The sequence below is a fragment of the Habropoda laboriosa genome, unplaced genomic scaffold, assembly GCF_001263275.1.
Source record: "Habropoda laboriosa isolate 0110345459 unplaced genomic scaffold, ASM126327v1 scaffold15, whole genome shotgun sequence".
NCBI lineage: Eukaryota > Metazoa > Arthropoda > Insecta > Hymenoptera > Apidae > Habropoda > Habropoda laboriosa.
In genome coordinates this window covers 3,003,996-3,015,045 of record NW_017100141.1, presented here as the reverse complement: position 1 = coordinate 3,015,045, position 11,050 = coordinate 3,003,996, and positions in this window count along the sequence as shown.

Genomic DNA, 11,050 nt, shown 5'->3' with positions numbered 1-11,050 from the left:
CTCTACCTTTATTTCGTTTCCAACTGAACGTTCAACGTTGCTGAACGGGACTTGCGGCAGGCCCCTCTTCCCTTGCCTACCTGCTATACGAGCAATTCTTGCCAAACATATTGTTTCGCTGCTGGCGGGGCGGAGAGGAGCTGAAAAGAAACGCGAGGGCTGGATTTTTCAGGCGACCAAGTCGTTTTAACGAACTGCCGGAGCTTTTGTCAAAATAACGAGTCTCAGGGTGGCTGTTGATTGGCGCGAGAAGGGCTTAAGGCGGATTTTCATTGATTCTCATGTCGAACTTCGTGAGACGCGTGTCTTTTTTAATATTACATTGTCCAGGGAACGAGTGAAGCGTGTTCTCTTCGAATTTTAGCTGTAAAAGTTTGAGAAATACACGTGAGTTTCACTTCTCGTGGAAAGTTTGACATTTAGAGATCGGTCGCCGGGTCAAACTTGACCCAGATGCTAAAATCACTTTTATATGGAAATGAGACCACGGTTTTTGTATTTTTATAGGAGTGAGATTGTTGTATTTGTAGTGTAGGAAGAGGAGAGTCGTGATTTTGTGTCGAATATTGGCTGAAATAAGGGAATTTATGAGCCGGGTCAACGATGACCCGGCGACCGTCCTTGGAAGGTCAATGTTCTCCCTCGTTAAAGCGCGACAAGTGTACTTTTCCAATTTTTTACTTCAATCTTTCATAATAATTTCACTAAAAATTGATAGGCAAATGTAATCCAACAGAAACGAAAATTTTTCACATGTTTCATTTCTCAAAACGTTCTTCGTTAGTCTCTGAACAAATCCAGCGACGACTCCAGGGAAAACCGGAACAAAGCGGCCGGTAATATTTATTCGATCCACGGAAACGCGGTCGGTTGAACGTGTATTTCCTGTGGGGTGAAAATCAGAAGTGCAAGGAAAGCACCGAAATGGTCGCCGGTTACGCGTACCCGGGGAAACAATTACACCCTCTCGACGTACATGCTAACGAGATCTTTAAACATTCATAAAGACGCATTCAGGGAACGGTGCGCCGTTTATTGTTTCATCGGTTCGCCGAGACCGTGCAATTTTCAATTATCACCACGGGGAAAATTCTCTCTTTTCCTCCCTTCTATCGATTGCATCCCTTTCCACCCCCTACCTGCGTTATTCGTAACACGCGTGTGCATTTCTACACGTATTATCCCTCCTTTCATCGAAAAGTTTATTCTTCCCCCTTCAATTTTTTCCCCTCGTTTCTTTCGTTCTCCCTCAACATTCCGTGTTTATTTGCCGCTTAACGAACGCGCGACTGCCGTGCAAAACAAAAGCCCTCGACCCCTTCTTCTTCGTCTGGCGTTCGTCGTTTATTTATCCGTCACTCGTTATATTTGAAAGAAGGAAAGAGCGAGGAGTAAAGTAGAAGCCAATCCTTCTGTATATTGTTCAGCCTTCGCCGTTCTTCTCTCTCTCTCTCTCTCTCTCTCTCTCTCTCTCGGAAGGTTGCAATTATTACTGCAAAATAAATACTCTCTTATACTCGTCCACCGTTGATCGTGTAATTACGACTATAAAATAAAGAACCAACCCTCGTCGCCCATTCCAAGGATGGAACCATACGTCATTATCTTCTGGACCTTTTCTCAGAGTCCATTAATTCCTTTCTGCGCCCATTTTCTGGTACTTGCAGCTTCTCCTTTTCAACCTTGTTTTGCATGGCTTTTGTCATTTTCGCTTTCAAATTTAGGTAGCATTCTTTTTCGCTTTTACTCCTCTCAATTTCTATTTTCCTTCGAAACAATTCTCCACCAATGGAACGAGGAATTTTGCAGCTTTCAAGTTTCTTCACAATTTTTGTCACTCTTTCTTTTACATTTAGACAGTATTCCATTTTTTTCGTTTTCATTTTCTAGCTTTCCTGTTTTCGTACAGTATGCTACTGCTCTCAATCTTTCCTCTATTCCTGCTTATCCTATATCCCCTCCATCGAATCCCTCTCAATCCCATTTTATTTCGACCAACATTTTCGCTATTCCTACCATCTTCCCTATCCGTTCGCTCTTCTCTATTTCCATTCTCCTCTTCGCCAATTTTCCTCCCATTTCTGCCCGTTCCATTCCACACATTCCCGTCAACCTCTGCTCTTCCTCTCGTTTTAAATCTCTCTAATTCCATTCCCCTCTAGCCTCGATCTGTCAAGTTTCAGACAATCGCTCTATCGCTTGCTCAGATTTATCAACGATCCTCCACTTGTATTCTTATATCGGAACCAGAGATGAGTCGTTTAAAATATTCTACCAATTTCATTAATTTTCTATTCCTATCACTTTGTTTCCTTCCAAAAAATCGCATAGTTCAGTCTTCCTTTTCTATTCCTGCTTTTCCCCTTACTTCGTTTCCTTCCAAAAAGTCGAATGCTCATATGATGATACATTCCATGAACAGACTCAGACAATGTTCCTTTTCTATTCCTATTTTTCTTCTCACTTTGTTGCCTTCCCAAAAATCGCATAGTTCAGTCTTCCTTTTCTATTCCTGCTTTTCCCCTTACTTCGTTTCCTTCCAAAAAGTCGAATGCTCATATGATGATACATTCCATGAACAGACTCGGACAATGTTCCTTTTCTATTCCTATTTTTCTTCTCACTTTGTTGCCTTCCAAAAAATCGAATGGTCCTACGTTCCACGAGCAAACTCACAGAAAGTGACGATAATATCGTCAGAGTATAGTTTGTCCCTAGCACAATCTTCCTATTTCGCCTCTCACTCCTATCGAGACACACACAAAAGTGACGATAATATCGTCAGACAGTAGTTTGTCCCTAACACAATCTTCCTTCTCTATTCCTATTTTTCCCCTCGTTCCATCTTCTCCTTTCTTCTAAATCCTTATCTCTACTGCTTGCTCACCCTGCAGCCAATAATTCCTTATCAACAACCCTCCACTTATCTTCCTAATTACCCCCTTAACTCACTCCCCTCTCCGCAAGATCGAACACACAAGGACACAGTCTTGCTGCTCTCGAAACCATCGGAAATTCGAGTCCCCTATTTATCAACGATTCAACTGGGACAAAAGGGTCTTGGTCTACGCGTGTATCTGTCCAGGCCATCCATCTCGCACGGTGGCTATTCACCAACCTCCGACACACGACAATTGTTTCGACTTTCGCGGAAATTACACGGCTCAGGGAACAACGCTTCCATCGGATACCGCGGGACCGTGATGAAATTGGGACAGAGAGAGAGAGAGAGAGAGGAGAAATCTGGAAAACCGGCCACCAGAGAGATCGACGATCATATCCTCGCCCCTCGCTAATTTGCATTCGATCATTCGACGTAATCAAATCGATTCTACACGGCCAGCAACCTGTCGGCTACGCGCACGCACCTCTCCATTATTTCTACCCGTTTCCACTCTGTAAAGTGGAAACGATTTTCCGAAAATTACGACCCAATTCGAGGCGTTCTTCCCGGATAATTTTTTCGGGAGAACTCTGTTCGATTCGAGATTCTTTTGGGGGGAAAATTCTGTCCCGGTCGAAAATTTTTTCGGGAGGACTCCGTTCGATTGGAAATTTCTTGGGGAAAATTCTGTTCGATTCGAGACTCTTTTCAGAAAAAATACTCTTTCTGTTCGAGATTCTTTCGGAAAAATTCTGTCCGATTTGAGACGCTTTTTGGGAAAAATTCTCTCTGATTCGAGACGTTTTTGGGTAATTACTTTGTTCGATAGAGCGAAAGGATAATTACGAGAGTTTGTAAATGCAAAAGAAGAATGATTCAGGCAGCAAGAAAGGGAATAATCCCGGACGAGGAATTTTTACCTGTGACAACGAACAGTTACAACGGATTCTCTGTGTAGACGCATGAATTTTTTAGTTTCCACTGTACACATGTGGTGAAATGTGGACATTTTTTTGCATTTAATGTGCATAGTTATGACTTGCAGTTGATGAGAAAGTAATGAAAAATGTTGGAGCGAAAAATATTGGTTTTGTCTGACCATATACACACTTATACTACTTGCACAATTTTCTCCAGTGACATTTCTAAAATTAATCAAACCATTCTCGTTCTTTTTTCAAACGAAATTGTTTACAAAGTTCCAGTCACCGAACAGTTCACATATAAACGACACTCGTTTTTAACATTTTCAAATTATACCAAGGAAACTTCTTTTTGCCAACTTCTTCCAAAACTTGTCAGATTTTCACCGTTCGTTTACTTCGAATTTAAGACTCGAGGGTGGGATAAAAATCGAATGGTCTTTTTCATTGGAAACGTTTTTTGTCCCTTTTCCAATCGAACACGGTTTTTCTACTGAAAGAACGTTGATAATGTTTGAAAATGGCAATCGTGTCCGACCGATAATTGTTTCTGGAGGCTGAGATTATTACGGGAGGAGAACGCTATCGAGGACAATCTCATTATTCGCAACGAGAAAGTTGAATTGCGTGGAAATTCGTTGCCAAACTTCTCTCTGTCGATCAACGTGAAATTAAACGCAAAAAGTATCAATTTTGTACTGTTTAAATCGGTGATAAATTCTCGCAAATAAAAATCCTATTTGAAATGTCCGATTTAGTAATGGTGTTAAAAATTTACTTGGTTATTTCTATATTGTGCCCTCCTTTATCGATGTTCGCTTCGTTAACGTTATAAAGAGACTTTAACTTTCCCTCGATTTTTTGCAACACACACACACACACACCGTTGCCTAACACAAATTTCTTTCTATTCCTTATTAGCGGAGGAAGAACTTTAGCCGATATTCGACACAGGATGTACGCGAATAAGGATTTTATAAACAAAAATACAATATATCTAGGAGTAAAAGTTCCATGTAGAATAGAGTTCGTAGATATAGGTACAGAATGCATGCATATAGAGTCAGAGGAAGAAGAAAACAGGGAAAAAGGGAGGGAGAGGAGAGTGAGAGAGAAGGAGAAATGTAGTCAGACAAAGAAGAAAACAGAGAAAAAGGGAGAAAGAGAGAGATGTAGAGCATGACACGAAGAGAGAGAAAAGGAGAAATATAGTCAGAGAAAGAAGGAAACAGAGAAAAAGGGAGGGAGAGAGATGAGAGAAAGACAAAATCAGAGATAGGACGAGAAATGAAGAGAGAAAGAGTGGCGAAGAGAAACAAAGAGAGAAGGGGCGAGAAATGAAGAGAGAAATACAGTGAAAAAAAAGACGGAGAGAAACAGAGGAAAGGAAACAATAGGAGAATAGACGAAGGAGAAAAATAGAGCAAAAAACGAAAAAGAGAGGAAGAGGAGAAATACTTACAAAGAACGAGAGAAAGGAGAAGAAATGAGGAAATAGAGCGAGAAATGAAGACAGAAGAAAAGAGACGAAGAGAAGAAAAGACCAAAGAAGAAGAAGAAATGAGGAAATAGACCGAGAAATGAAGAGAAAAAAGAGACGAAGAGAAGAAAAGACCAGAGAAGGAGAAGAAATGAGGAAATAGAGCGAGAAATGAAGACAAAAGAAAAGAGACGAAGAGAAGAAGAAGACCAGAGAAGAAGAAGAAATGAGGAAATAGAGCGAGAAATGAAGAGAAAAAAGAGACGAAGAGAAGAAAAGACCAGAGAAGAAGAAGAAGAAATGAGGAAATAGACCGAGAAATGAAGAGAAGAAAAGACCAGAGAAGAAGAAGAAATGAGGAAATAGAGCGAGAAATGAAGACAGAAGAAAAGAGACGAAGAGAAGAAAATACCAGAGAAGAAGAAGAAGAAATGAGGAAATAGACCAAGAAATGAAGAGAAGAAGAAGAAATGAGGAAATAGAGCGAGAAATGAAGACAGAAGAAAAGAGACGAAGAGAAGAAAATACCAGAGAAGAAGAAGAAGAAATGAGGAAATAGACCAAGAAATGAAGAGAAGAAGAAGAAATGAGGAAATAGAGCGAGAAATGAAGACAGAAGAAAAGAGACGAAGAGAAGAAAATACCAGAGAAGAAGAAGAAGAAATGAGGAAATAGACCAAGAAATGAAGAGAAGAAGAAGAAATGAGGAAATAGAGCGAGAAATGAAGACAGAAGAAAAGAGACGAAGAGAAGAAAATACCAGAGAAGAAGAGGAAATGAGGAAATAGAGCGAGAAATGAAGACAGAAGAAAAGAGACGAAGAGAAGAAAAGACCTGAGAATAAGAGGAAGCAAAAGAAGAAGAAAGGAGGAAATAGAGCGAAAAACGAAGAAAGAAACCGATAGCGAGAGAGAGAGAGAGGAAGAGAGATGGTCGCGAGATCCCGATAAAAATTGTGGGTCACGAGCACGTTCTCGAACGTCAATAAAATTTAGTAATCGCATTTATCATTGGCCCAGGGCTAGCCCGGGGCTGACTCTCTCTCGATATCAACAAAATGGTGGAGCGGAAGCGTTCAGTGAACCAGTTATCGCGAGCCAGCGTTTCGTTCGAGCTGCTACTACCACCCAAGCACACCCCTTTTCCCCTCTCCTCCTCCTCTCTTTGCCATCGGTCTCTCTTGGCCGCTTTAAAGCGCAGCTTTCGCAGAACGCGACTCCTATTTCCCCCGCGATAGCAAAGCCTCCTCCTTCTCCTGTATCGTCGTATTATTCGTCGGGGATTCTTTGTACCCGTTTGCTCCCTTAATTTCCCCACCGAATCGACAGCCAGCCGGCCAATTCGACGTTCCTCGATACAAACGCCGCCGCGTCACCTGGAATTCCTTTCAATTTCTTTCTTTTCTTCTCTCGTTCTACGATTCACCATTATACACGATTTTACGGGGGATTGTTTCTCCCTTCTGCGTTCTCAGTCGGAATTTTTTATTGCAAACTCTTCTCGGTGCATCTTTCTTTCCAAAATTCTCATTGCACAAAATTTTCCCCTGTCTATGTACAATTAACCAAAATTGCTTTCTTCCCTTTTCACTATTTTCATTACGTTCTCAGGCGACACTTTTCATTGGAAATTCTTGAGGTGTCTCTCTTTCCACAGAATTTTCTCCGTTACTTTTGTTGCTTTTTCCCCATTTTACAATTCTCATTATGCACCATTTTGTAGGCAATTCTTCCCTCCTTTCCACGTTTCTAACGACACTTTTTATCGCAAATTCTCGAGCTATCCTTTTCTCCAAAATTCTCGTTACACACAATTTTCTCGTGTCCATATAAAATTACCGAAAATTGTAGTTTTTCCTTCTGACACAATTTTCTACGAAATTTCCTTCGAATTCGCAAAATTTCAGCGAATATCCTTCGTTCCAAAATTCTCGTTGCACAAAATTTCCATGCTACCAAAAGTAGTACCTACGTATCTTCAAAATTTTCTCCTGTCCGTATAAAATTAACCAAAATCGTCCCATTGCCCCTGCCGGTTTCTCCAAGTTCGGTATCGCGATACAATCGCCAGCTGAGGCACGCTCCCGCGTTCCTCCTTTTTGTTCCAGCCAGATAGATGACGGAGGCACGAGTAAAAAGGGAGGAATCTGGAAAAATATCACGGTCGCGAGATCAAACGGAATGGATGGCACGACTCGCTCATCCTCCCCGCCTTCTCCATTGGCCTGATAGCAGAGATATGTACGTGTACACAGGCCGGTGTATTCGTGTGCCTGGAAATGAGGGGGAAAGGAAAAGTCGGCGACGTGTTGGAGGCAGGGAATGGAGGAGAGCGAAATGGGGCTGCAACCGAGGGATATTCCAGATATTTTCCTTTCGCGATGTCGGACGAATTTGGAAAAATATTTAGGGGTTGTTTGTGAACACTTTTTGAAGTGCAAGTTGGAATCCAGTACATATTTCTCGAAATTTTAGTCGATGAAAATGAGCGAGCAGAACGATATTGTGGATGATTCTTTGTTTGATATTACAGCGAGTGTTTGAGGTTATGATTTTGAGACACCTTTGAATTTTGAGAATTTTTAACATTTCAGCAAACTTTTGTTAATGGCGAAAATTTTTAGTCTTGAATCTTGAGAATTCTTAACAATTTTAGCAAACTTTTGTTAATATATTAGCGAGTGTTTGAGGTGACAATTTTGAGACACCTTTGATTACGAGAGTACTCGAGAATTTCTAGCAATTTTAGCAAACTTCTGGTTATTTCAAAATTTACATAATTTATGAACAATACTGTAGATTATTTTGAAGCCTGAATTAGAAAAAATAACCATTGTTTCAAGGTTTCACATAGACGAATTTTTACAGGGAAGATTCTCTCAGAGAAAGTTGTCCCTCTGGACTTTCCCCATTTCCTAATTCATCCATTATTCTTCATATGCCCTGAATTTTTCGCAGAACACTTCTCTGAATTTCCTATCAACAACGCTAAATAAACAATTCTCATTCTCTCTAAGAAAAGAAAAAATTAATTTGACACTTCTCGCTTGTAAAAACTGCTCAAATTCTGGATCAGGAATATTCGAAGATTTTTCCTAATATTAGTACTTGTTCAAGTAGTTCATAATTATAATTGGCGAAGGTAAAATACGTAAAGTACGGAGTGTTCCTGAAGCAGCAATGAAAGTCAGGATATTTGCTGTGAAAGAGGGGAAAACAAGGAGAGAGATTGGCGAAAGCTTCGATATGAATTTAATGCGGCACTCGGGAGGAGGAAAAGTCTCGAGAGGGGCGGCAGCGATATTTCGTGAATTTCGAGATTCCCGGGGCGAGCAAGAACCCTCGAAAACAAATAATGGAGGGAATCAAGTGTCCATCAAGTTGTTGGAAGTGAAGGAAGGTATCGAGGAACCAATGAAAGGATAAGGAAAGTGGAAAAATGAAAAGGGCGGAAGAGTCTCGGATAAAAGGAATACACTATCGGCTAAAAGCTCGCTCGCCTCTGTTCGCCAGGTTGCCTCCTTCCGAATTAATATACGGCGAGCTGTTCGAATATTGCGCAATTTCGAGCTGTGTAGAAAATGAAAATAGATTGCGAGCATCGAGTTCGTTTAATATGAATTGAGGAGAAATTGAAAGGGGAGAGATTCTTCGTTGATGTGGAAAAAATTGGATATATTTTCTCGGTGGCTCTGAAAATTCCTATTTCTGATTATCCATTATTTTAGAGCTGTTAAATTCTACCAAAGCTTTCGATGCAACCTGTAATAAGTGACAGAGAAAAGTTTTTTTTCTTTAATTTGACTGTTTTTCCAATTGCTTGGGAAAATTTCACTGGTTTTCCAATTTCTTGGGAAAATTTTGACTCGTTTTCCAATTTCTTGGGAAACTTTGACTGTTTTTCCAATTGATTGGGAAAATTTCACTGTTTTTTTAACTGGTTCGGAAAATTTCACTGTTTCTCCAATTTCTTGGGAAATTTCGCTGTTTTCTAATTTCTTGGGAAACTTTGACTGTTTTTCCAATTGCTTGGAAAAATTTTGACTAGTTTTCCAATTTCTTGGGAAATTTCGCTGTTTTTCTAATTTCTTGGGAAACTTTCCCTGTTTTTCTAATTTTTTGGGAAACTTTTGACTGTTTTTCCAATTGCTTGGGAAAATTTCACTGTTTTTCCAATTTCATGGGAAAATTTCACTGTTTTTTCAATTGGTTGGGAAAATTTCACTGTTTTTCTAATTTTTTGGGAAACTTTTGACTGTTTTTCCAATTGCTTGGGAAAATTTCACTGTTTTTCCAATTTCTTGGGACAATTTCCCTGTTTTCCCAATTGCTTGTGAAAATTTCACTGTTTTTTCAATTGGTTGGAAAAATTTGACAAAATCAGTGACTCCAAAGATCAGTATTAACGAGTCTGAATAATTTTAATATTGCAGCTTCACTGTTATACAATATTTCTAAAAATCCTTTTTTTCAACAATCACCAATAATATTAGAGCAACGATAAAAGTCGCCAAACAGAGGCGTTATAATATATTTTTCCCAACGTACAATATATCAAACTGAAACTATTTTTTCCACAAATTTTACGGATGACCCCAAAGAGTAAAATTTATTTCTACGAATAACTTTAATATTACACTTTCACTAGTATACGACATTTCTAAAAATCCTTTTTCTCATTAATCGTCGATAACACAGAAACAGAGACACTACAATATTACAGTTTTCCCACCATTCTCCAGAATACCGCAATTCACTCCATTAAACAATAAATTCCAAGCACACCACGTTCCAATACCCCACATTTCGCCTCCATCTGGAACATCCCACCAGTAGAAAATATTATTCCACCCTATATCCAAACCTTTCGCCGGTGGAAGACATAGGCAAACACAGTCTTCGAAATGCCCAAGTCATACTGCAAAGAGGATCCTCCGCCTCTCGTAAGAACAAGACAAAAGCTTGCTCTTTCTGCTCGAAAACTTTTCAACTGTAGCGTAGAGAGAAATACAAGCGATAGACGCACAAGGTAGAGACAAAGGTAGGGAGAATCCTACGTGTGCTCGTCGAAGAAAGGAAGAAAAAGGGGGAGAGAGAGAGAGAGAGCAAAGGAAAAGAGGATTTCAATCTATAAATATAAACCATCGGGCCAATTCCAGCTGCTCTCCGTTCCCTTTATTGGATGCCGATAGTAGCTGCGAATCCTCTCCGCACGGTTTCCCCTTTCGACTCTCTCCTTTTTACCTCTATCGTGTCTCGACTCTGTTATCATTTTCCCTGGCCACCCTCGCTCGCATCCCTTTCAAACTTTCCCCTCGTCCGTCGTCGTCGCCCCTCTTCTCTCCTCTCCTCCCCGCGATTTTGCACGCCTTTTTCGCCTCATTGGCCTCAGACATGACTTTAAAAGGGCTGACTTTTGAAATGTGAGAAAAGTTCCCTCGTCGCTTCGGGGTTGCAACGTGTTTTCGCTGCTTTCCCCTTATCGCCGGTGATTTGTTAATCGTCGGCGTCCTCGTCGCTTGTTTCGGTCGTTTTCTAAGGGGTTTAAGTACGTGGGAATGGAGGAAATTGTTGTTTCGGGTAGTTAATTGGTTTTTTTGGGGAGGAGTTTCAATTCGTAGGCGGTGTTTTGGAGGACGTTGAAGTTTGAAAATTAGGGGTTAATGAAGGACATAGAATTTATGGTAGATAATAGTATTATATAGAATTGTTTGACAGCAGATAGCGAGAATTAACTGATATTGTAATTTGAACTGTAATTAAT